A 25,556-nucleotide genomic window follows, 5' to 3' on the forward strand; every position below is an offset into this window, starting at 1 on the left:
GTCAGATATATTCTTGTGCGGTGAATAGGGTGTGTTGAGTCCAGTTGACTGAGCAGGGAGGAGGTCTTGTCTTTTACATATTTGGCTTATGGAACGGTATGTGAGCTAATTTCAAACCCTTGTTTTATGCATCACCCCACCTCACCTTTCCCGTTACGCAGCCATAGTGTGTCTTCTAAATGTGTGACTGTGTTCTGTTTTGTAATTCAGTTCAAGTGTAGCGATTTTGACATGCCCTCTAAAAGTGATATCTTAGGATAAGTGTCTTTTTCTGTGTGACTTATTTCACTTAGAATCCTCATCCCTAAATCCACTCATCATGCTGCTACTAGCCTTATGACATTGATTTCATAGCTGAGTGATATTCCATTGTGCCTAAGTACCATAACTTCTTTATCCATTTTTCTCTTTCCTGGGATACTTAAGGTGTAGCTAAGTGGAGGTTCTTGTACACAGAGCAGCCCTAAACTTTGGGGTGCCTGTGTCTTGTTGATTTTTAGTTTTCCCAATTTATACGCCCATGAGTGGAAGTGCCCTATGCTCTGTAAGCTGTGTTTATTACATGTTACAGGACAAACCGTACACTTCTCCAGAGTGTTTGTTGGCAATTGACATCCCACCCCTCAGCCTAGCAAGGCTCCCATGTCTCCATGGCCTGTCCTGCATTTCTGGTTTTTACACTTTTTGCAGCATGGCCCTTTTGACCGATGGGAAGCGAGACTTCTTTGTAGTGCTGATTTGCACTTCTGGCTTGCTTGGTTGGCCAAAAAGGGCGTATGCGTTTTTTCCTGAATATATTCAGCAAAAAACGCATACGCCCTTTTTGGCCAAGGGCATCATTGTCAACGTTTGCCCGCTTTTCATGTGCTTTAAAGTGAGTCGAATCTACCTCCTGATATCCGTTTCCTGCAATTCTGCCTTGCTTTCAAATCCTCTTCATTTCCTTCCCTCAATATATTTGTGGACGAGAGTTATCATTTATAATTCTGCAGCTTTGTGAATTGCAGTGGCCCTGAGCTCCATTTGTCAACTCGCTTTTTTGGGAGCTGCCCGCAAAAGTGCAGGATTGCTTCAGGCCCTATTCTGGTTCCGGGGGGCAGGCTGAGCCTGTGCTTCATTCTTCTTCCTGATGGGGAAATAGAGTGACCTGTGCCTGTCCCAACACCTAGAGCTAGTCTCTCATTGGTTCCCCGTCTTCCCGTTCATCCTCAGGACAAATTGCAACCTGTACGAAACAAACAGGAGGTTCAAGGTGCTGATTCTCCAAGTAGGGAGATTGTTAGTAAAGCGGCTGGAATGGCGAACCCGAGCACAAGGAGAGGAGAAATGAGGTGCGTTTTAGAAACCTTTCCCGATCACACGCTGTACCATCTTCTGGGTTTCCCAGGCATGTTTTCGATGTAGGAAGATGCCCTTGAACCTGGAGATTTGGGACCCATGGGGTGGGTACCACGCGGTATTACTTTAAACGGTCTGCGTTTGCTCACCCATCCTCACCAATCCTCTCAGCCCCAAGATTCTCCAGCCTTTTGTCTCATCCAGCTGTGGGTCTAGATATGGTCAATGCAGGTTGCATCAGAGCCCCCAAACAGATTTTGTAAGAATTTCTCTCTCTTTCACTGTCTTTGTTTTATGAGGTTTTTTTTAAGTAATTTATTTTGATAATGGGGTTGAGCTGCTTTTCCCTGCTGTGTTTATGCCGCTTTACACCCTCTTGATTCAAGTCCAGAGAGATATCAATACATAGGTTTTAAGATTCTTGCTAGTCAGATATATTCTTGTGCGGTGAATAGGGGGTGTTGAGTCCAGTTCACTGAGCAGGGAGGAGGTCTTGTCTGTTACATATTTGGCTTATGGAACGGTATGTGAGCTAATTTCAAAGCCTTGTTTTATGCATCAGCCCACCTCACCTTTCCCGTTAAGCAGCCATAGTGTGTCTTCTAAATGTGTGACTCTGTTCTGTTTTGTAATTCAGTTCAAGTGTAGCGATTTTGACATGCCCTCTATAAGTGATATCTTAGGATAAGTGTCTTTTTCTGTGTGACTTATTTCACTTAGAATCCTCGTCCCTAAATCCACTCATCATGCTGCTACTAGCCTTATGACATTGATTTCATGGCTGAGTGATATTCCATTGTGCCTAAGTACCACAACTTCTTTATCCATTTTTCTCTTTCCTGGGTTACTTAAGGTGTAGCTAAGTGGCGCTTGTTGTACACAGAGCAGCCCTAAACTTTGGGGTGCCTGTGTCTTGTTGATTTTTAGTTTTCCCAATTAATACGCCCATGAGTGGAAGTGCCCTATGCTCTGTAAGCTGTGTTTATTACATGTTTCAGGACACACTGTACACTTCTCCAGAGTGGTTGTTGGCAATTGACATCCCACCCCTCAGCCTAGCAAGGCTCCCATGTCTCCATGGCCTGTCCTGCATTTCTGGTTTTTACTCTTTTTGCAGCGTGGCCCTTTTGACCGATGGCAAAGGAGACTTCTTTGTAGTGCTGATTTGCACTTCCGGCTTGCTTCGTTGGCCAAAAAGGGCGTATGCGTTTTTTCCTGAATATATTCAGGAAAAAACGCATACGCCCTTTTTGGCCAAGGGCATCATTGTCAACGTTTTGCCGCTTTTCATGTGCTTTAAAGGCGAGTCGAATCTACCTCCTGAAATCTGTTTCCTGCAATTCTGCCTTGCTTTCAAATCCTCTTCGTTGCCTTCCCTCAATATATTTGTGGACGAGAGTTATCATTTATAACTCTGCAGGTTTGTGAATTGCAGTGGCCCTGAGCTCCATTTGTCAACTCGCTTTTTTGGGAGCTGGCCGCAAAAGCGCAGGATTGCTTCAGGCCCTATTCTGGTTCCGGGGGGCAGGCTGAGCCTGTGCTTCATTCTTCTTCCTGATGGGGAAATAGAGTGACCTGTGCCTGTCCCAACACCTAGAGCTAGTCTCTCATTGGTTCCCCGTCTTCCCGTTCATCCTCAGGACAAATTGCAACCTGTACGAAACAAACAGGAGGTTCCAGGTGCTGATTCTCCAAGTAGGGAGATTGTTAGTAAAGCGGCTGGAATGGCGAATCCGAGCACAAGGAGAGGAGAAATGAGGTGCGTTTTAGAAACCTTTCCCGATCACATGGTGTACCATATTCTGCGTTTCCCATGCACGTTTTCGATGTAGGAAGATGCCCTTGAACCTGGAGATTTGGGACCCATGGGGTGGGTAGCACGCGGTACTACTTTAAAGGGTCTGCGATTGCTCACCCAACCTCACCAATCCTCTCAGCCCCAAGAGTATCCAGCCTTATGTCTCATCCAGCCGTGGGTCTAGATATGGTTAATCCAGGTTGCATCAGAGCCTCCGAACGGATTTTGTAAGAATTTCTCTCTCTTTCACTGTCTTTGTTTTATGGCGTTCATTTTAATTAATTTATTTTGATAATGGGGTTGAGATGCTTTTCCCTGCTGTGTTTATGCCGCTTTACACCCTCTTGATTCAAGTCCAGAGAGATATCAATACATAGGTTTTAAGATTCTTGCTAGTCAGATATATTCTTGTGCGGTGAATAGGGGGTGTTGAGTCCAGTTCACTGAGCAGGGAGGAGGTCTTGTCTGTTACATATTTGGCTTATGGAACGGTATGTGAGCTAATTTCAAACCCTTGTTTTATGCATCAGCCCACCTCACCTTTCCCGTTAAGCAGCCATAGTGTGTCTTCTAAATGTGTGACTCTGTTCTGTTTTGTAATTCAGTTCAAGTGTAGCGATTTTGACATGCCCTCTATAAGTGATATCTTAGGATAACTGTCTTTTTCTGTGTGACTTATTTCACTTCGAATCCTCGTCCCTAAATCCACTCATCATGCTGCTACTAGCCTTATGACATTGATTTCATGGCTGAGTGATATTCCATTGTGCCTAAGTACCACAACTTCTTTATCCATTTTTCTCTTTCCCGGGATACTTAAGGTGTAGCTAAGTGGAGGTTCTTGTACACAGAGCAGCCCTAAACTTTGGGGTGCCTGTGTCTTGTTGATTTTTAGTTTTCCCAATTTATACGCCCATGAGTGGAAGTGCCGTATGCTCTGTAAGCTGTGTTTATTACATATTTCAGACACACCGTACACTTCTCCAGAGTGGCTGTTGGCAATTGACATCCCGCCCATCAGTGTAGCAAGGCTCCCATGTCTCCACGGCCTGTCCTGCATTTCTGGTTTTTACACTTTTTGCAGCATGGCCCTTTTGACCGATGGGAAGCGAGACTTCTTTGTAGTGCTGATTTGCACTTCCGGCTTGCTTGGTTGGCCAAAAAGGGCGTATGCGTTTTTTCCTGAATATATTCAGCAAAAAACGCATACGCCCTTTTTGGCCAAGGGCATCATTGTCAACGTTTGCCCGCTTTTCATGTGCTTTAAAGTGAGTCGAATCTACCTCCTGATATCCGTTTCCTGCAATTCTGCCTTGCTTTCAAATCCTCTTCATTTCCTTCCCTCAATATATTTGTGGACGAGAGTTATCATTTATAATTCTGCAGCTTTGTGAATTGCAGTGGCCCTGAGCTCCATTTGTCAACTCGCTTTTTTGGGAGCTGCCCGCAAAAGTGTAGGATTGCTTCAGGCCCTATTCTGGTTCCGGGGGGCAGGCTGAGCCTGTGCTTCATTCTTCTTCCTGATGGGGAAATAGAGTGACCTGTGCCTGTCCCAACACCTAGAGCTAGTCTCTCATTGGTTCCCCGTCTTCCCGTTCATCCTCAGGACAAATTGCAACCTGTACGAAACAAACAGGAGGTTCAAGGTGCTGATTCTCCAAGTAGGGAGATTGTTAGTAAAGCGGCTGGAATGGCGAACCCGAGCACAAGGAGAGGAGAAATGAGGTGCGTTTTAGAAACCTTTCCCGATCACACGCTGTACCATCTTCTGGGTTTCCCAGGCATGTTTTCGATGTAGGAAGATGCCCTTGAACCTGGAGATTTGGGACCCATGGGGTGGGTACCACGCGGTATTACTTTAAACGGTCTGCGTTTGCTCACCCATCCTCAGCAATCCTCTCAGCCCCAAGATTCTCCAGCCTTTTGTCTCATCCAGCTGTGGGTCTAGATATGGTCAATGCAGGTTGCATCAGAGCCCCCAAACAGATTTTGTAAGAATTTCTCTCTCTTTCACTGTCTTTGTTTTATGAGGTTTTTTTTAAGTAATTTATTTTGATAATGGGGTTGAGCTGCTTTTCCCTGCTGTGTTTATGCCGCTTTACACCCTCTTGATTCAAGTCCAGAGAGATATCAATACATAGGTTTTAAGATTCTTGCTAGTCAGATATATTCTTGTGCGGTGAATAGGTGGTGTTGAGTCCAGTTCACTGAGCAGGGAGGAGGTCTTGTCTGTTACATATTTGGCTTATGGAACGGTATGTGAGCTAATTTCAAACCCTTGTTTTATGCATCACCCCACCTCACCTTTCCCGTTACGCAGCCATAGTGTGTCTTCTAAATATGTGACTCTGTTCTGTTTTGTAATTCAGTTCAAGTGTAGCGATTTTGACATGCCCTCTATAAGTGATATCTTAGGATAAGTGTCTTTTTCTGTGTGACTTATTTCACTTCGAATCCTCGTCCCTAAATCCACTCATCATGCTGCTACTAGCCTTATGACATTGATTTCATGGCTGAGTGATATTCCATTGTGCCTAAGTACCACAACTTCTTTATCCACTTTTCTCTTTCCTGGGATGTTTAAGGTGTACTGAAGTGGAGGTTCTTGTACACAGAGCAGCCCTAAACTTTGGGGTGCCTGTGTTTTGTTGATTTTTAGTTTTCCCAATTTATACGCCCATGAGTGGAAGTGCCCTATGCTCTGTAAGCTGTGTTTATTACATGTTTCAGGACACACCGTACACTTCTGCAGAGTGGCTGTTGGCAATTGACATCCCGCCCATCAGCGTAGCAAGGCTCCCATGTCTCCATGGCCTGTCCTGCATTTCTGGTTTTTACACTTTTTGCAGCATGGCCCTTTTGACCGATGGCAAGCGAGACTTCTTTGTAGTGCTGATTTGCACTTCCGGCTTGCTTGGTTGGCCAAAAAGGGCGTATGCGTTTTTTCCTGAATATATTCAGCAAAAAACGCATACGCGCTTTTTGGCCAAGGGCATCATTGTCAACGTTTGACCGCTTTTCATGTGCTTTAAAGGCGAGTCGAATCTACCTCCTGAAATCTGTTTCCTGCAATTCTGCCTTGCTTTCAAATCCTCTTCGTTGCCTTCCCTCAATATATTTGTGGACGAGAGTTATCATTAATAACTCTGCAGGTTTGTGAATTGCAGTGGCTCTGAGCTCCATTTGTCAACTCGCTTTTTTGGGAGCTGGCCGCAAAAGCGCAGGATTGCTTCAGGCCCTATTCTGGTTCCGGGGGGCAGGCTGAGCCTGTGCTTCATTCTTCTTCCTGATGAGGAAATAGAGTGACTGCTGCCTGTCCCAACACCTAGAGCTAGTCTCTCATTGGTTCCCCGTCTTCCCGTTCATCCTCAGGACAAATTGCAACCTGTACGAAACAAACAGGAGGTTCAAGGTGCTGATTCTCCAAGTAGTTAGATTGTTAGTAAAGCGGCTGGAATGGCGAACCCGAGCACAAGGAGAGGAGAAATGAGGTGCGTTTTAGAAACCTTTCCCGATCACACGGTGTATCATCTTCTGGGTTTCCCAGGCATGTTTTCGATGTAGGAAGATGCCCTTGAACCTGGAGATTTGGGACCCATGGGGTGGGTACCGCGCGGTATTAATTTAAAGCGTCTGCGTTTGCTCACCCAACCTCACCAATCCTCTCAGCCCCAAGAGTGTCCAGCCTTATGTCTCATCCAGCTGTGGGTCTAGATATGGTCAATCCAGGTTGCATCAGAGCCCCCGAACGGATTTTGTAAGAATTTCAATCTCTTTCACTGTCTTTATTTTATGGGGTTCATTTTAAGTAATTTATTTTGATAATGGGGTTGAGCTGTTTTTCCCTCCTGTGTTTATGCCGCTTTACACCCTCTTGATTCAACTCCAGAGAGATATCAATACATAGGTTTCAAGATTCTTGCTAGTCAGATATATTCTTGTGCGGTGAATAGGGTGTGTTGAGTCCAGTTGACTGAGCAGGGAGGAGGTCTTGTCTTTTACATATTTGGCTTATGGAACGGTATGTGAGCTAATTTCAAACCCTTGTTTTATGCATCACCCCACCTCACCTTTCCCGTTACGCAGCCATAGTGTGTCTTCTAAATGTGTGACTGTGTTCTGTTTTGTAATTCAGTTCAAGTGTAGCGATTTTGACATGCCCTCTAAAAGTGATATCTTAGGATAAGTGTCTTTTTCTGTGTGACTTATTTCACTTAGAATCCTCATCCCTAAATCCACTCATCATGCTGCTACTAGCCTTATGACATTGATTTCATAGCTGAGTGATATTCCATTGTGCCTAAGTACCATAACTTCTTTATCCATTTTTCTCTTTCCTGGGATACTTAAGGTGTAGCTAAGTGGAGGTTCTTGTACACAGAGCAGCCCTAAACTTTGGGGTGCCTGTGTCTTGTTGATTTTTAGTTTTCCCAATTTATACGCCCATGAGTGGAAGTGCCCTATGCTCTGTAAGCTGTGTTTATTACATGTTACAGGACAAACCGTACACTTCTCCAGAGTGTTTGTTGGCAATTGACATCCCACCCCTCAGCCTAGCAAGGCTCCCATGTCTCCATGGCCTGTCCTGCATTTCTGGTTTTTACACTTTTTGCAGCATGGCCCTTTTGACCGATGGGAAGCGAGACTTCTTTGTAGTGCTGATTTGCACTTCTGGCTTGCTTGGTTGGCCAAAAAGGGCGTATGCGTTTTTTCCTGAATATATTCAGCAAAAAACGCATACGCCCTTTTTGGCCAAGGGCATCATTGTCAACGTTTGCCCGCTTTTCATGTGCTTTAAAGTGAGTCGAATCTACCTCCTGATATCCGTTTCCTGCAATTCTGCCTTGCTTTCAAATCCTCTTCATTTCCTTCCCTCAATATATTTGTGGACGAGAGTTATCATTTATAATTCTGCAGCTTTGTGAATTGCAGTGGCCCTGAGCTCCATTTGTCAACTCGCTTTTTTGGGAGCTGCCCGCAAAAGTGCAGGATTGCTTCAGGCCCTATTCTGGTTCCGGGGGGCAGGCTGAGCCTGTGCTTCATTCTTCTTCCTGATGGGGAAATAGAGTGACCTGTGCCTGTCCCAACACCTAGAGCTAGTCTCTCATTGGTTCCCCGTCTTCCCGTTCATCCTCAGGACAAATTGCAACCTGTACGAAACAAACAGGAGGTTCAAGGTGCTGATTCTCCAAGTAGGGAGATTGTTAGTAAAGCGGCTGGAATGGCGAACCCGAGCACAAGGAGAGGAGAAATGAGGTGCGTTTTAGAAACCTTTCCCGATCACACGCTGTACCATCTTCTGGGTTTCCCAGGCATGTTTTCGATGTAGGAAGATGCCCTTGAACCTGGAGATTTGGGACCCATGGGGTGGGTACCACGCGGTATTACTTTAAACGGTCTGCGTTTGCTCACCCATCCTCACCAATCCTCTCAGCCCCAAGATTCTCCAGCCTTTTGTCTCATCCAGCTGTGGGTCTAGATATGGTCAATGCAGGTTGCATCAGAGCCCCCAAACAGATTTTGTAAGAATTTCTCTCTCTTTCACTGTCTTTGTTTTATGAGGTTTTTTTTAAGTAATTTATTTTGATAATGGGGTTGAGCTGCTTTTCCCTGCTGTGTTTATGCCGCTTTACACCCTCTTGATTCAAGTCCAGAGAGATATCAATACATAGGTTTTAAGATTCTTGCTAGTCAGATATATTCTTGTGCGGTGAATAGGGGGTGTTGAGTCCAGTTCACTGAGCAGGGAGGAGGTCTTGTCTGTTACATATTTGGCTTATGGAACGGTATGTGAGCTAATTTCAAAGCCTTGTTTTATGCATCACCCCACCTCACCTTTCCCGTTACGCAGCCATAGTGTGTCTTCTAAATATGTGACTCTGTTCTGTTTTGTAATTCAGTTCAAGTGTAGCGATTTTGACATGCCCTCTATAAGTGATATCTTAGGATAAGTGTCTTTTTCTGTGTGACTTATTTCACTTCGAATCCTCGTCCCTAAATCCACTCATCATGCTGCTACTAGCCTTATGACATTGATTTCATGGCTGAGTGATATTCCATTGTGCCTAAGTACCACAACTTCTTTATCCACTTTTCTCTTTCCTGGGATGTTTAAGGTGTACTGAAGTGGAGGTTCTTGTACACAGAGCAGCCCTAAACTTTGGGGTGCCTGTGTTTTGTTGATTTTTAGTTTTCCGAATTTATACGCCCATGAGTGGAAGTGCCCTATGCTCTGTAAGCTGTGTTTATTACATGTTTCAGGACACACCGTACACTTCTGCAGAGTGGCTGTTGGCAATTGACATCCCGCCCATCAGCGTAGCAAGGCTCCCATGTCTCCATGGCCTGTCCTGCATTTCTGGTTTTTACACTTTTTGCAGCATGGCCCTTTTGACCGATGGCAAGCGAGACTTCTTTGTAGTGCTGATTTGCACTTCCGGCTTGCTTGGTTGGCCAAAAAGGGCGTATGCGTTTTTTCCTGAATATATTCAGCAAAAAACGCATACGCGCTTTTTGGCCAAGGGCATCATTGTCAACGTTTGACCGCTTTTCATGTGCTTTAAAGGCGAGTCGAATCTACCTCCTGAAATCTGTTTCCTGCAATTCTGCCTTGCTTTCAAATCCTCTTCGTTGCCTTCCCTCAATATATTTGTGGACGAGAGTTATCATTAATAACTCTGCAGGTTTGTGAATTGCAGTGGCTCTGAGCTCCATTTGTCAACTCGCTTTTTTGGGAGCTGGCCGCAAAAGCGCAGGATTGCTTCAGGCCCTATTCTGGTTCCGGGGGGCAGGCTGAGCCTGTGCTTCATTCTTCTTCCTGATGAGGAAATAGAGTGACTGCTGCCTGTCCCAACACCTAGAGCTAGTCTCTCATTGGTTCCCCGTCTTCCCGTTCATCCTCAGGACAAATTGCAACCTGTACGAAACAAACAGGAGGTTCAAGGTGCTGATTCTCCAAGTAGGGAGATTGTTAGTAAAGCGGCTGGAATGGCGAACCCGAGCACAAGGAGAGGAGAAATGAGGTGCGTTTTAGAAACCTTTCCCGATCACACGGTGTATCATCTTCTGGGTTTCCCAGGCATGTTTTCGATGTAGGAAGATGCCCTTGAACCTGGAGATTTGGGACCCATGGGGTGGGTACCACGCGGTATTACTTTAAAGCGTCTGCGTTTGCTCACCCAACCTCACCAATCCTCTCAGCCCCAAGAGTGTCCAGCCTTATGTCTCATCCAGCTGTGGGTCTAGATATGGTCAATCCAGGTTGCATCAGAGCCCCCGAACGGATTTTGTAAGAATTTCAATCTCTTTCACTGTCTTTATTTTATGGGGTTCATTTTAAGTAATTTATTTTGATAATGGGGTTGAGCTGTTTTTCCCTCCTGTGTTTATGCCGCTTTACACCCTCTTGATTCAACTCCAGAGAGATATCAATACATAGGTTTCAAGATTCTTGCTAGTCAGATATATTCTTGTGCGGTGAATAGGGTGTGTTGAGTCCAGTTGACTGAGCAGGGAGGAGGTCTTGTCTTTTACATATTTGGCTTATGGAACGGTATGTGAGCTAATTTCAAACCCTTGTTTTATGCATCACCCCACCTCACCTTTCCCGTTACGCAGCCATAGTGTGTCTTCTAAATGTGTGACTGTGTTCTGTTTTGTAATTCAGTTCAAGTGTAGCGATTTTGACATGCCCTCTAAAAGTGATATCTTAGGATAAGTGTCTTTTTCTGTGTGACTTATTTCACTTAGAATCCTCATCCCTAAATCCACTCATCATGCTGCTACTAGCCTTATGACATTGATTTCATGGCTGAGTGATATTCCATTGTGCCTAAGTACCACAACTTCTTTATCCATTTTTCTCTTTCCTGGGATACTTAAGGTGTAGCTAAGTGGAGGTTCTTGTACACAGAGCAGCCCTTAAATTTGGGGTGCCTGTGTCTTGTTGATTTTTAGTTTTCCCAATTTATACGCCCATGAGTGGAAGTGCCCTATGCTCTGTAAGCTGTGTTTATTACATGTTACAGGACAAACCGTACACTTCTCCAGAGTGTTTGTTGGCAATTGACATCCCACCCCTCAGCCTAGCAAGGCTCCCATGTCTCCATGGCCTGTCCTGCATTTCTGGTTTTTACACTTTTTGCAGCATGGCCCTTTTGACCGATGGGAAGCGAGACTTCTTTGTAGTGCTGATTTGCACTTCCAGCTTGCTTGGTTGGCCAAAAAGGGCATATGCGTTTTTTCCTGAATATATTCAGGAAAAAACGCATATGCCCTTTTTGGCCAAGGGCATCATTGTCAACGTTTTGCCGCTTTTCATGTGCTTTAAAGGCGAGTCGAATCTACCTCCTGAAATCGGTTTCCTGCAATTCTGCCTTGCTTTCAAATCCTCTTCGTTGCCTTCCCTCAATATATTTGTGGACGAGAGTTATCATTTATAACTCTGCAGGTTTGTGAATTGCAGTGGCCCTGAGCTCCATTTGTCAACTCGCTTTTTTGGGAGCTGGCCGCAAAAGCGCAGGATTGCTTCAGGCCCTATTCTGGTTCCGGGGGGCAGGCTGAGCCTGTGCTTCATTCTTCTTCCTGATGGGGAAATAGAGTGACCTGTGCCTGTCCCAACACCTAGAGCTAGTCTCTCATTGGTTCCCCGTCTTCCCGTTCATCCTCACGACAAATTGCAACCTGTACGAAACAAACAGGAGATTCCAGGTGCTGATTCTCCAAGTAGGGAGATTGTTAGTAAAGCGGCTGGAATGGCGAATCCGAGCACAAGGAGAGGAGAAATGAGGTGCGTTTTAGAAACCTTTCCCGATCACACGCTGTACCATCTTCTGGGTTTCCCAGGCATGTTTTCGATGTAGGAAGATGCCCTTGAACCTGGAGATTTGGGACCCATGGGGTGGGTACCACGCGGTATTACTTTAAACGGTCTGCGTTTGCTCACCCATCCTCAGCAATCCTCTCAGCCCCAAGATTCTCCAGCCTTTTGTCTCATCCAGCTGTGGGTCTAGATATGGTCAATGCAGGTTGCATCAGAGCCCCCAAACAGATTTTGTAAGAATTTCTCTCTCTTTCACTGTCTTTGTTTTATGAGGTTTTTTTTTAAGTAATTTATTTTGATAATGGGGTTGAGCTGTTTTTCCCTCCTGTGTTTATGCCGCTTTACACCCTCTTGATTCAACTCCAGAGAGATATCAATACATAGGTTTCAAGATTCTTGCTAGTCAGATATATTCTTGTGCGGTGAATAGGGTGTGTTGAGTCCAGTTGACTGAGCAGGGAGGAGGTCTTGTCTTTTACATATTTGGCTTATGGAACGGTATGTGAGCTAATTTCAAACCCTTGTTTTATGCATCACCCCACCTCACCTTTCCCGTTACGCAGCCATAGTGTGTCTTCTAAATGTGTGACTGTGTTCTGTTTTGTAATTCAGTTCAAGTGTAGCGATTTTGACATGCCCTCTAAAAGTGATATCTTAGGATAAGTGTCTTTTTCTGTGTGACTTATTTCACTTAGAATCCTCATCCCTAAATACACTCATCATGCTGCTACTAGCCTTATGACATTGATTTCATGGCTGAGTGATATTCCATTGTGCCTAAGTACCACAACTTCTTTATCCATTTTTCTCTTTCCTGGGATAATTAAGGTGTAGCTAAGTGGAGGTTCTTGTACACAGAGCAGCCCTTAACTTTGGGGTGCCTGTGTCTTGTTGATTTTTAGTTTTCCCAATTTATACGCCCATGAGTGGAAGTGCCCTATGCTCTGTAAGCTGTGTTTATTACATGTTACAGGACAAACCGTACACTTCTCCAGAGTGTTTGTTGGCAATTGACATCCCACCCCTCAGCCTAGCAAGGCTCCCATGTCTCCATGGCCTGTCCTGCATTTCTGGTTTTTACACTTTTTGCAGCATGGCCCTTTTGACCGATGGGAAGCGAGACTTCTTTGTAGTGCTGATTTGCACTTCTGGCTTGCTTGGTTGGCCAAAAAGGGCGTATGCGTTTTTTCCTGAATATATTCAGCAAAAAACGCATACGCCCTTTTTGGCCAAGGGCATCATTGTCAACGTTTGCCCGCTTTTCATGTGCTTTAAAGTGAGTCGAATCTACCTCCTGATATCCGTTTCCTGCAATTCTGCCTTGCTTTCAAATCCTCTTCGTTGCCTTCCCTCAATATATTTGTGGACGAGAGTTATCATTGATAACTCTGCAGGTTTGTGAATTGCAGTGGCCCTGAGCTCCATTTGTCAACTCGCTTTTTTGGGAGCTGGCCGCAAAAGCGCAGGATTGCTTCAGGCCCTATTCTGGTTCCGGGGGGCAGGCTGAGCCTGTGCTTCATTCTTCTTCCTGATGGGGAAATAGAGTGACCTGTGCCTGTCCCAACACCTAGAGCTAGTCTCTCATTGGTTCCCCGTCTTCCCGTTCATCCTCAGGACAAATTGCAACCTGTACGAAACAAACAGGAGGTTCAAGGTGCTGATTCTCCAAGTAGGGAGATTGTTAGTAAAGCGGCTGGAATGGCGAACCCGAGCACAAGGAGAGGAGAAATGAGGTGCGTTTTAGAAACCTTTCCCGATCACACGCTGTACCATCTTCTGGGTTTCCCAGGCATGTTTTCGATGTAGGAAGATGCCCTTGAACCTGGAGATTTGGGACCCATGGGGTGGGTACCACGCGGTATTACTTTAAAGCGTCTGCGTTTGCTCACCCAACCTCACCAATGCTCTCAGCCCCAAGATTGTCCAGCCTTTTGTCTCATCCAGCTGTGGGTCTAGATATGGTCAATGCAGGTTGCATCAGAGCCCCCAAACAGATTTTGTAAGAATTTCTCTCTCTTTCACTGTCTTTGTTTTATGAGGGTTTTTTTAAGTAATTTATTTTGATAATGGGGTTTACCTGCTTTTCCCTGCTGTGCTTATGCCGCTTTACACCCTCTTAATTCAACTCCAGAGAGATATCAATACATAGGTTTTAAGATTCTTGCTAGTTAGATATATTCTTGTGCGGTGAATAGGGGGTGTTGAGTCCAGTTCACTGAGCAGGGAGGAGGTCTTGTCTGTTACATATTTGGCTTATGGAACGGTATGTGAGCTAATTTCAAACCCTTGTTTTATGCATCAGCCCACCTCACCTTTCCCGTTAAGCAGCCATAGTGTGTCTTCTAAATGTGTGACTCTGTTCTGTTTTGTAATTCAGTTCAAGTGTAGCGATTTTGACATGCCCTCTATAAGTGATATCTTAGGATAACTGTCTTTTTCTGTGTGACTTATTTCACTTAGAATCCTCGTCCCTAAATCCACTCATCATGCTGCTACTAGCCTTATGACATTGATTTCATGGCTGAGTGATATTCCATTGTGCCTAAGTACCACAACTTCTTTATCCATTTTTCTCTTTCCTGGGTTACTTAAGGTGTAGCTAAGTGGAGCTTGTTGTACACAGAGCAGCCCTAAACTTTGGGGTGCCTGTGTCTTGTTGATTTTTAGTTTTCCCAATTTATACGCCCATGAGTGGAAGTGCCGTATGCTCTGTAAGCTGTGTTTATTACATGTTTCAGGACACACCGTACACTTCTCCAGAGTGGCTGTTGGCAATTGACATCCCACGCCTCAGCCTAGCAAGGCTCCCATGTCTCCATGGCCTGTCCTGCATTTCTGGTTTTTACTCTTTTTGCAGCGTGGCCCTTTTGACCGATGGCAAGTGAGACTTCTTTGTAGTGCTGATTTGCACTTCCGGCTTTCTTGGTTGGCCAAAAAGGGCGTATGCGTTTTTTCCTGAATATATTCAGGAAAAAACGCATACGCCCTTTTTGGCCAAGGGCATCATTGTCAACGTTTTGCCGCTTTTCATGTGCTTTAAAGGCGAGTCGAATCTACCTCCAGAAATCTGTTTCCGGCAATTCTGCCTTGCTTTCAAATCCTCTTCGTTGCCTTCCCTCAATATATTTGTGGACGAGAGTTATCATTGATAACTCTGCAGGTTTGTGAATTGCAGTGGCCCTGAGCTCCATTTGTCAACTCGCTTTTTTGGGAGCTGGCCGCAAAAGCGCAGGATTGCTTCAGGCCCTATTCTGGTTCCGGGGGGCAGGCTGAGCCTGTGCTTCATTCTTCTTCCTGATGGGGAAATAGAGTGACCTGTGCCTGTCCCAACACCTAGAGCTAGTCTCTCATTGGTTCCCCGTCTTCCCGTTCATCCTCAGGACAAATTGCAACCTGTACGAAACAAACAGGAGGTTCCAGGTGCTGATTCTCCAAGTAGGGAGATTGTTAGTAAAGCGGCTGGAATGGCGAATCCGAGCACAAGGAGAGGAGAAATGAGGTGCGTTTTAGAAACCTTTCCCGATCACATGGTGTACCATTTTCTGCGTTTCCCATGCACGTTTTCGATGTAGGAAGATGCCCTTGAACCTGGAGATTTGGGACCCATGGGGTGGGTAGCACGCGGTACTACTTTAAAGGGTCTGCGATTGCTCACCCAACCTCACCAATCCTCTCAGCCCCAAGAGTGTCCAGCCTTATGTCTCATCCAGCTGTGGGTCTAGATATGGTTAATCCAGGTTGCATCAGAGCCTCCGAACGGATTTTGTAAGAATTTCTCTCTCTTTCACTGTCTTTGTTTTATGGCGTTCATTTTGATTAATTTATTTTGCTAATGGGGTTGAGATGCTTTTCCCTGCTGTGTTTATGCCGCTTTACACCCTCTTGATTCAAGTCCAGAGAGATATCAATACATAGGTTTCAAGATTCTTGCTAGTCAGATATATTCTTGTGCGGTGAATAGGGGGTGTTGAGTCCAGTTCACTGAGCAGGGAGGAGGTCTTGTCTGTTACATATTTGGCTTATGGAACGGTATGTGAGCTAATTTCAAACCCTTGTTTTATGCATCACCCCACCTCACCTTTCCCGTTAAGCAGCCATAGTGTGTCTTCTAAATGTGTGACTCTGTTCTGTTTTGTAATTCAGTTCAAGTGTAGCGATTTTGACATGCCCTCTATAAGTGATATCTTAGGATAAGAGTCTTTTTCTGTGTGACTTATTTCACTTAGAATCCTCGTCCCTAAATCCACTCATCATGCTGCTACTAGCCTTATGACATTGATTTCATGGCTGAGTGATATTCCATTGTGCCTAAGTACCACAACTTCTTTATCCATTTTTCTCTTTCCTGGCATGTTTAAGGTGTACTGAAGTGGAGGTTCTTGTACACAGAGCAGCCCTAAACTTTGGGGTGCCTGTGTCTTGTTGATTTTTAGTTTTCCCAATTTATACGCCCATGAGTGGAAGTGCCCTATGCTCTCTCAGCTGTGTTTATTACATGTTTCAGGACACACCGTACACTTCTCCAGAGTGGCTGTTGGCAATTGACATCCCGCCCATCAGCGTAGCAAGGCTCCCATGTCTCCACGGCCTGTCCTGCATTTCTGGTTTTTACACTTTTTGCAGCATGTCCCTTTTGACCGATGGCAAGCGAGACTTCTTTGTAGTGCTGATTTGCACTTCCGGCTTTCTTGGTTGGCCAAAAAGGGCGTATGCGTTTTTTCCTGAATATATTCAGCAGAAAACGCATACGCCCTTTTTGGCCAAGGGCATCATTGTCAACGTTTGGCCGCTTTCATGTGCTTTAAAGGCGAGTCGAATCTACCTCCTGAAGTCTGTTTCCGGCAATTCTGCCTTGCTTTCAAATCCTCTTCGTTGCCTTCCCTCAATATATTTGTGGACGAGAGTTATCATTTATAACTCTGCAGGTTTGTGAATTGCAGTGGCCCTGAGCTCCATTTGTCAACTCGCTTTTTTGGGAGCTGGCCGCAAAAGCGCAGGATTGCTTCAGGCCCTATTCTGGTTCCGGGGGGCAGGCTGAGCCTGTGCTTCATTCTTCTTCCTGATGGGGAAATAGAGTGACCTGTGCCTGTCCCAACACCTAGAGCTAGTCTCTCATTGGTTCCCCGTCTTCCCGTTCATCCTCAGGACAAATTGCAACCTGTACGAAACAAACAGGAGGTTCAAGGTGCTGATTCTCCAAGTAGGGAGATTGTTAGTAAAGCGGCTGGAATGGCGAACCCGAGCACAAGGAGAGGAGAAATGAGGTGCGTTTTAGAAACCTTTCCCGATCACACGCTGTACCATCTTCTGGGTTTCCCAGGCATGTTTTCGATGTAGGAAGATGCCCTTGAACCTGGAGATTTGGGACCCATGGGGTGGGTACCACGCGGTATTACTTTAAAGCGTCTGCGTTTGCTCACCCAACCTCACCAATGCTCTCAGCCCCAAGATTGTCCAGCCTTTTGTCTCATCCAGCTGTGGGTCTAGATATGGTCAATGCAGGTTGCATCAGAGCCCCCAAACAGATTTTGTAAGAATTTCTCTCTCTTTCACTGTCTTTGTTTTATGAGGGTTTTTTTAAGTAATTTATTTTGATAATGGGGTTTACCTGCTTTTCCCTGCTGTGCTTATGCCGCTTTACACCCTCTTAATTCAACTCCAGAGAGATATCAATACATAGGTTTTAAGATTCTTGCTAGTTAGATATATTCTTGTGCGGTGAATAGGGGGTGTTGAGTCCAGTTCACTGAGCAGGGAGGAGGTCTTGTCTGTTACATATTTGGCTTATGGAACGGTATGTGAGCTAATTTCAAACCCTTGTTTTATGCATCAGCCCACCTCACCTTTCCCGTTAAGCAGCCATAGTGTGTCTTCTAAATGTGTGACTCTGTTCTGTTTTGTAATTCAGTTCAAGTGTAGCGATTTTGACATGCCCTCTATAAGTGATATCTTAGGATAACTGTCTTTTTCTGTGTGACTTATTTCACTTCGAATCCTCGTCCCTAAATCCACTCATCATGCTGCTACTAGCCTTATGACATTGATTTCATGGCTGAGTGATATTCCATTGTGCCTAAGTACCACAACTTCTTTATCCATTTTTCTCTTTCCTGGGTTACTTAAGGTGTAGCTAAGTGGAGCTTGTTGTACACAGAGCAGCCCTAAACTTTGGGGTGCCTGTGTCTTGTTGATTTTTAGTTTTCCCAATTTATACGCCCATGAGTGGAAGTGCCGTATGCTCTGTAAGCTGTGTTTATTACATGTTTCAGGACACACCGTACACTTCTCCAGAGTGGCTGTTGGCAATTGACATCCCACGCCTCAGCCTAGCAAGGCTCCCATGTCTCCATGGCCTGTCCTGCATTTCTGGTTTTTACTCTTTTTGCAGCGTGGCCCTTTTGACCGATGGCAAGTGAGACTTCTTTGTAGTGCTGATTTGCACTTCCGGCTTTCTTGGTTGGCCAAAAAGGGCGTATGCGTTTTTTCCTGAATATATTCAGGAAAAAACGCATACGCCCTTTTTGGCCAAGGGCATCATTGTCAACGTTTTGCCGCTTTTCATGTGCTTTAAAGGCGAGTCGAATCTACCTCCAGAAATCTGTTTCCGGCAATTCTGCCTTGCTTTCAAATCCTCTTCGTTGCCTTCCCTCAATATATTTGTGGACGAGAGTTATCATTGATAACTCTGCAGGTTTGTGAATTGCAGTGGCCCTGAGCTCCATTTGTCAACTCGCTTTTTTGGGAGCTGGCCGCAAAAGCGCAGGATTGCTTCAGGCCCTATTCTGGTTCCGGGGGGCAGGCTGAGCCTGTGCTTCATTCTTCTTCCTGATGGGGAAATAGAGTGACCTGTGCCTGTCCCAACACCTAGAGCTAGTCTCTCATTGGTTCCCCGTCTTCCCGTTCATCCTCAGGACAAATTGCAACCTGTACGAAACAAACAGGAGGTTCCAGGTGCTGATTCTCCAAGTAGGGAGATTGTTAGTAAAGCGGCTGGAATGGCGAATCCGAGCACAAGGAGAGGAGAAATGAGGTGCGTTTTAGAAACCTTTCCCGATCACATGGTGTACCATTTTCTGCGTTTCCCAGGCACGTTTTCGATGTAGGAAGATGCCCTTGAACCTGGAGATTTGGGACCCATGGGGTGGGTAGCACGCGGTACTACTTTAAAGGGTCTGCGATTGCTCACCCAACCTCACCAATCCTCTCAGCCCCAAGAGTGTCCAGCCTTATGTCTCATCCAGCTGTGGGTCTAGATATGGTTAATCCAGGTTGCATCAGAGCCTCCGAACGGATTTTGTAAGAATTTCTCTCTCTTTCACTGTCTTTGTTTTATGGCGTTCATTTTGATTAATTTATTTTGCTAATGGGGTTGAGATGCTTTTCCCTGCTGTGTTTATGCCGCTTTACACCCTCTTGATTCAAGTCCAGAGAGATATCAATACATGGGTTTCAAGATTCTTGCTAGTCAGATATATTCTTGTGCGGTGAATAGGGGGTGTTGAGTCCAGTTCACTGAGCAGGGAGGAGGTCTTGTCTGTTACATATTTGGCTTATGGAACGGTATGTGAGCTAATTTCAAACCCTTGTTTTATGCATCACCCCACCTCACCTTTCCCGTTAAGCAGCCATAGTGTGTCTTCTAAATGTGTGACTCTGTTCTGTTTTGTAATTCAGTTCAAGTGTAGCGATTTTGACATGCCCTCTATAAGTGATATCTTAGGATAAGAGTCTTTTTCTGTGTGACTTATTTCACTTAGAATCCTCATCCCTAAATCCACTCATCATGCTGCTACTAGCCTTATGACATTGATTTCATGGCTGAGTGATATTCCATTGTGCCTAAGTACCACAACTTCTTTATCCATTTTTCTCTTTCCTGGGATGTTTAAGGTGTACTGAAGTGGAGGTTCTTGTACACAGAGCAGCCCTAAACTTTGGGGTGCCTGTGTCTTGTTGATTTTTAGTTTTCCCAATTTATACGCCCATGAGTGGAAGTGCCCTATGCTCTCTCAGCTGTGTTTATTACATGTTTCAGGACACACCGTACACTTCTCCAGAGTGGCTGTTGGCAATTGACATCCCGCCCATCAGCGTAGCAAGGCTCCCATGTCTCCACGGCCTGTCCTGCATTTCTGGTTTTTACACTTTTTGCAGCATGGCCCTTTTGACCGATGGCAAGCGAGACTTCTTTGTAGTGCTGATTTGCACTTTCGGCTTGCTTGGTTGGCCAAAAAGGGCGTATGCGTTTTTTCCTGAATATATTCAGCAGAAAACGCATACGCCCTTTTTGGCCAAGGGCATCATTGTCAACGTTTTGCCGCTTTTCATGTGCTTTAAAGGCGAGTCGAATCTACCTCCTGAAGTCTGTTTCCGGCAATTCTGCCTTGCTTTCAAATCCTCTTCGTTGCCTTCCCTCAATATATTTGTGGACGAGAGTTATCATTTATAACTCTGCAGGTTTGTGAATTGCAGTGGCCCTGAGCTCCATTTGTCAACTCGCTTTTTTGGGAGCTGGCCGCAAAAGCGCAGGATTGCTTCAGGCCCTATTCTGGTTCCGGGGGGCAGGCTGAGCCTGTGCTTCATTCTTCTTCCTGATGAGGAAATAGAGTGACCGCTGCCTGTCCCAACACCTAGAGCTAGTCTCTCATTGGTTCCCCGTCTTCCCGTTCATCCTCAGGACAAATTGCAACCTGTACGAAACAAACAGGAGGTTCAAGGTGCTGATTCTCCAAGTAGGGAGATTGTTAGTAAAGCGGCTGGAATGGCGAACCCGAGCACAAGGAGAGGAGAAATGAGGTGCGTTTTAGAAACCTTTCCCGATCACACGCTGTACCATCTTCTGGGTTTCCCATGCACGTTTTCGATGTAGGAAGATGCCCTTGAACCTGGAGATTTGGGACCCATGGGGTGGGTAGCACGCGGTACTACTTTAAAGGGTCTGCGATTGCTCACCCAACCTCACCAATCCTCTCAGCCCCAAGAGTGTCCAGCCTTATGTCTCATCCAGCTGTGGGTCTAGATATGGTCAATCCAGGTTGCATCAGAGCCTCCGAACGGATTTTGTAAGAATTTCTCTCTTTCACTGTCTTTGTTTTATGGCGTTCATTTTAAGTAATTTATTTTGATAATGGGGTTGAGCTGCTTTTCCCTGCTGTGTTTATGCCGCTTTACACCCTCTTGATTCAAGTCCAGAGAGATATCAATACATAGGTTTTAAGATTCTTGCTAGTCAGATATATTCTTGTGCGGTGAATAGGGGGTGTTGAGTCCGGTTCACTGAGCAGGGAGGAGGTCTTGTCTGTTACATATTTGGCTTATGGAACGGTATGTGAGCTAATTTCAAACCCTTGTTTTATGCATCACCCCACCTCACCTTTCCCGTTAAGCAGCCATAGTGTGTCTTCTAAATGTGTGACTCTGTTCTGTTTTGTAATTCAGTTCAAGTGTAGCGATTTTGACATGCCCTCTATAAGTGATATCTTAGGATAAGAGTCTTTTTCTGTGTGACTTATTTCACTTAGAATCCTCGTCCCTAAATCCACCCATCATGCTGCTACTAGCCTTATGACATTGATTTCATGGCTGAGTGATATTCCATTGTGCCTAAGTACCACAACTTCTTTATCCATTTTTCTCTTTCCTGGCATGTTTAAGGTGTACCTAAGTGGAGGTTCTTGTACACAGAGCAGCCCGAAACTTTGGGGTGCCTGTGTCTTGTTGATTTTTAGTTTTCCCAATTTATACGCCCATGAGTGGAAGTGCCCTATGCTCTGTAAACTGTGTTTATTACATGTTTCAGGACACACCGTAAACTTCTCCAGAGTGGCTGTTGGCAATTGGCATCCCGCCCATCAGCGAAGCAAGGCTCCCATGTCTCCATGGCCTGTCTTGCATTTCTGGTTTTTACACTTTTTGCAGCATGGCCCTCTTGACCGGTGGCAAGCGAGACTTCTTTGTAGTGCTGATTTGCACTTTCGGCTTGCTTGGTTGGCCAAAAAGGGCGTATGCGTTTTTTCCTGAATATATTCCTGAATATATTCAGGAAAAAACGCATACGCCCTTTTTGGCCAAGGGCACCTTTGTCATCGTTTTGCCGCTTTTCATGTGCTTTAAAGGCGAGTCGAATCTACCTCCTGAAATCCGTTTCCTGCACTTCTGCCTTGCTTTCAAATCCTCTTCGTTTCCTTCCCTCAATATATTTGTGGACGAGAGTTATCATTTATAACTCTGCAGCTTTGTGAATTGCAGTGGCCCTGAGCTCCATTTGTCAACTCGCTTTTTTGGGAGCTGGCCGCAAAAGCGCAGGATTGCTTCAGGCCCTATTCTGGTTCCGGGGGGCAGGCTGAGCCTGTGCTTCATTCTTCTTCCTGATGAGGAAATAGAGTGACCGCTGCCTGTCCCAACACCTAGAGCTAGTCTCTCATTGGTTCCCCGTCTTCCCGTTCATCCTCAGGACAAATTGCAACCTGTACGAAACAAACAGGAGGTTCAAGGTGCTGATTCTCCAAGTAGGGAGATTGTTAGTAAAGCGGCTGGAATGGCGAACCCGAGCACAAGGAGAGGAGAAATGAGGTGCGTTTTAGAAACCTTTCCCGATCACACGCTGTACCATCTTCTGGGTTTCCCATGCACGTTTTCGATGTAGGAAGATGCCCTTGAACCTGGAGATTTGGGACCCATGGGGTGGGTAGCACGCGGTACTACTTTAAAGGGTCTGCGATTGCTCACCCAACCTCACCAATCCTCTCAGCCCCAAGAGTGTCCAGCCTTATGTCTCATCCAGCTGTGGGTCTAGATATGGTCAATCCAGGTTGCATCAGAGCCTCCGAACGGATTTTGTAAGAATTTCTCTCTCTTTCACTGTCTTTGTTTTATGGCGTTCATTTTGATTAATTTATTTTGCTAATGGGGTTGAGATGCTTTTCCCTGCTGTGTTTATGCCGCTTTACACCCTCTTGATTCAAGTCCAGAGAGATATCAATACATAGGTTTCAAGATTCTTGCTAGTCAGATATATTCTTGTGCGGTGAATAGGGGGTGTTGAGTCCAGTTCACTGAGCAGGGAGGAGGTCTTGTCTGTTACATATTTGGCTTATGGAACGGTATGTGAGCTAATTTCAAACCCTTGTTTTATGCATCACCCCACCTCACCTTTCCCGTTAAGCAGCCATAGTGTGTCTTCTAAATGTGTGACTCTGTTCTGTTTTGTAATTCAGTTCAAGTGTAGCGATTTTGACATGCCCTCTATAAGTGATATCTTAGGATAAGAGTCTTTTTCTGTGTGACTTATTTCACTTAGAATCCTCATCCCTAAATCCACTCATCATGCTGCTACTAGCCTTATGACATTGATTTCATGGCTGAGTGATATTCCATTGTGCCTAAGTACCACAACTTCTTTATCCATTTTTCTCTTTCCTGGGATGTTTAAGGTGTACTGAAGTGGAGGTTCTTGTACACAGAGCAGCCCTAAACTTTGGGGTGCCTGTGTCTTGTTGATTTTTAGTTTTCCCAATTTATACGCCCATGAGTGGAAGTGCCCTATGCTCTCTCAGCTGTGTTTATTACATGTTTCAGGACACACCGTACACTTCTCCAGAGTGGCTGTTGGCAATTGACATCCCGCCCATCAGCGTAGCAAGGCTCCCATGTCTCCACGGCCTGTCCTGCATTTCTGGTTTTTACACTTTTTGCAGCATGGCCCTTTTGACCGATGGCAAGCGAGACTTCTTTGTAGTGCTGATTTGCACTTCCGGCTTGCTTGGTTGGCCAAAAAGGGCGTATGCGTTTTTTCCTGAATATATTCAGCAGAAAACGCATACGCCCTTTTTGGCCAAGGGCATCATTGTCAACGTTTTGCCGCTTTTCATGTGCTTTAAAGGCGAGTCGAATCTACCTCCTGAAGTCTGTTTCCGGCAATTCTGCCTTGCTTTCAAATCCTCTTCGTTGCCTTCCCTCAATATATTTGTGGACGAGAGTTATCATTTATAACTCTGCAGGTTTGTGAATTGCAGTGGCCCTGAGCTCCATTTGTCAACTCGCTTTTTTGGGAGCTGGCCGCAAAAGCGCAGGATTGCTTCAGGCCCTATTCTGGTTCCGGGGGGCAGGCTGAGCCTGTGCTTCATTCTTCTTCCTGATGAGGAAATAGAGTGACCGCTGCCTGTCCCAACACCTAGAGCTAGTCTCTCATTGGTTCCCCGTCTTCCCGTTCATCCTCAGGACAAATTGCAACCTGTACGAAACAAACAGGAGGTTCAAGGTGCTGATTCTCCAAGTAGGGAGATTGTTAGTAAAGCGGCTGGAATGGCGAACCCGAGCACAAGGAGAGGAGAAATGAGGTGCGTTTTAGAAACCTTTCCCGATCACACGCTGTACCATCTTCTGGGTTTCCCATGCACGTTTTCGATGTAGGAAGATGCCCTTGAACCTGGAGATTTGGGACCCATGGGGTGGGTAGCACGCGGTACTACTTTAAAGGGTCTGCGATTGCTCACCCAACCTCACCAATCCTCTCAGCCCCAAGAGTGTCCAGCCTTATGTCTCATCCAGCTGTGGGTCTAGATATGGTCAATCCAGGTTGCATCAGAGCCTCCGAACGGATTTTGTAAGAATTTCTCTCTCTTTCACTGTCTTTGTTTTATGGCGTTCATTTTAAGTAATTTATTTTGATAATGGGGTTGAGCTGCTTTTCCCTGCTGTGTTTATGCCGCTTTACACCCTCTTGATTCAAGTCCAGAGAGATATCAATACATAGGTTTTAAGATTCTTGCTAGTCAGATATATTCTTGTGCGGTGAATAGGGGGTGTTGAGTCCGGTTCACTGAGCAGGGAGGAGGTCTTGTCTGTTACATATTTGGCTTATGGAACGGTATGTGAGCTAATTTCAAACCCTTGTTTTATGCATCAGCCCACCTCACCTTTCCCGTTAAGCAGCCATAGTGTGTCTTCTAAATGTGTGACTCTGTTCTGTTTTGTAATTCAGTTCAAGTGTAGCGATTTTGACATGCCCTCTATAAGTGATATCTTAGGATAAGAGTCTTTTTCTGTGTGACTTATTTCACTTAGAATCCTCGTCCCTAAATCCACCCATCATGCTGCTACTAGCCTTATGACATTGATTTCATGGCTGAGTGATATTCCATTGTGCCTAAGTACCACAACTTCTTTATCCATTTTTCTCTTTCCTGGCATGTTTAAGGTGTACCTAAGTGGAGGTTCTTGTACACAGAGCAGCCCGAAACTTTGGGGTGCCTGTGTCTTGTTGATTTTTAGTTTTCCCAATTTATACGCCCATGAGTGGAAGTGCCCTATGCTCTGTAAACTGTGTTTATTACATGTTTCAGGACACACCGTAAACTTCTCCAGAGTGGCTGTTGGCAATTGGCATCCCGCCCATCAGCGAAGCAAGGCTCCCATGTCTCCATGGCCTGTCTTGCATTTCTGGTTTTTACACTTTTTGCAGCATGGCCCTCTTGACCGGTGGCAAGCGAGACTTCTTTGTAGTGCTGATTTGCACTTTCGGCTTGCTTGGTTGGCCAAAAAGGGCGTATGCGTTTTTTCCTGAATATATTCCTGAATATATTCAGGAAAAAACGCATA

The sequence above is a fragment of the Eubalaena glacialis genome, chromosome 1 (genome assembly GCF_028564815.1).
Source record: "Eubalaena glacialis isolate mEubGla1 chromosome 1, mEubGla1.1.hap2.+ XY, whole genome shotgun sequence".
Lineage (NCBI taxonomy): Eukaryota > Metazoa > Chordata > Mammalia > Artiodactyla > Balaenidae > Eubalaena > Eubalaena glacialis.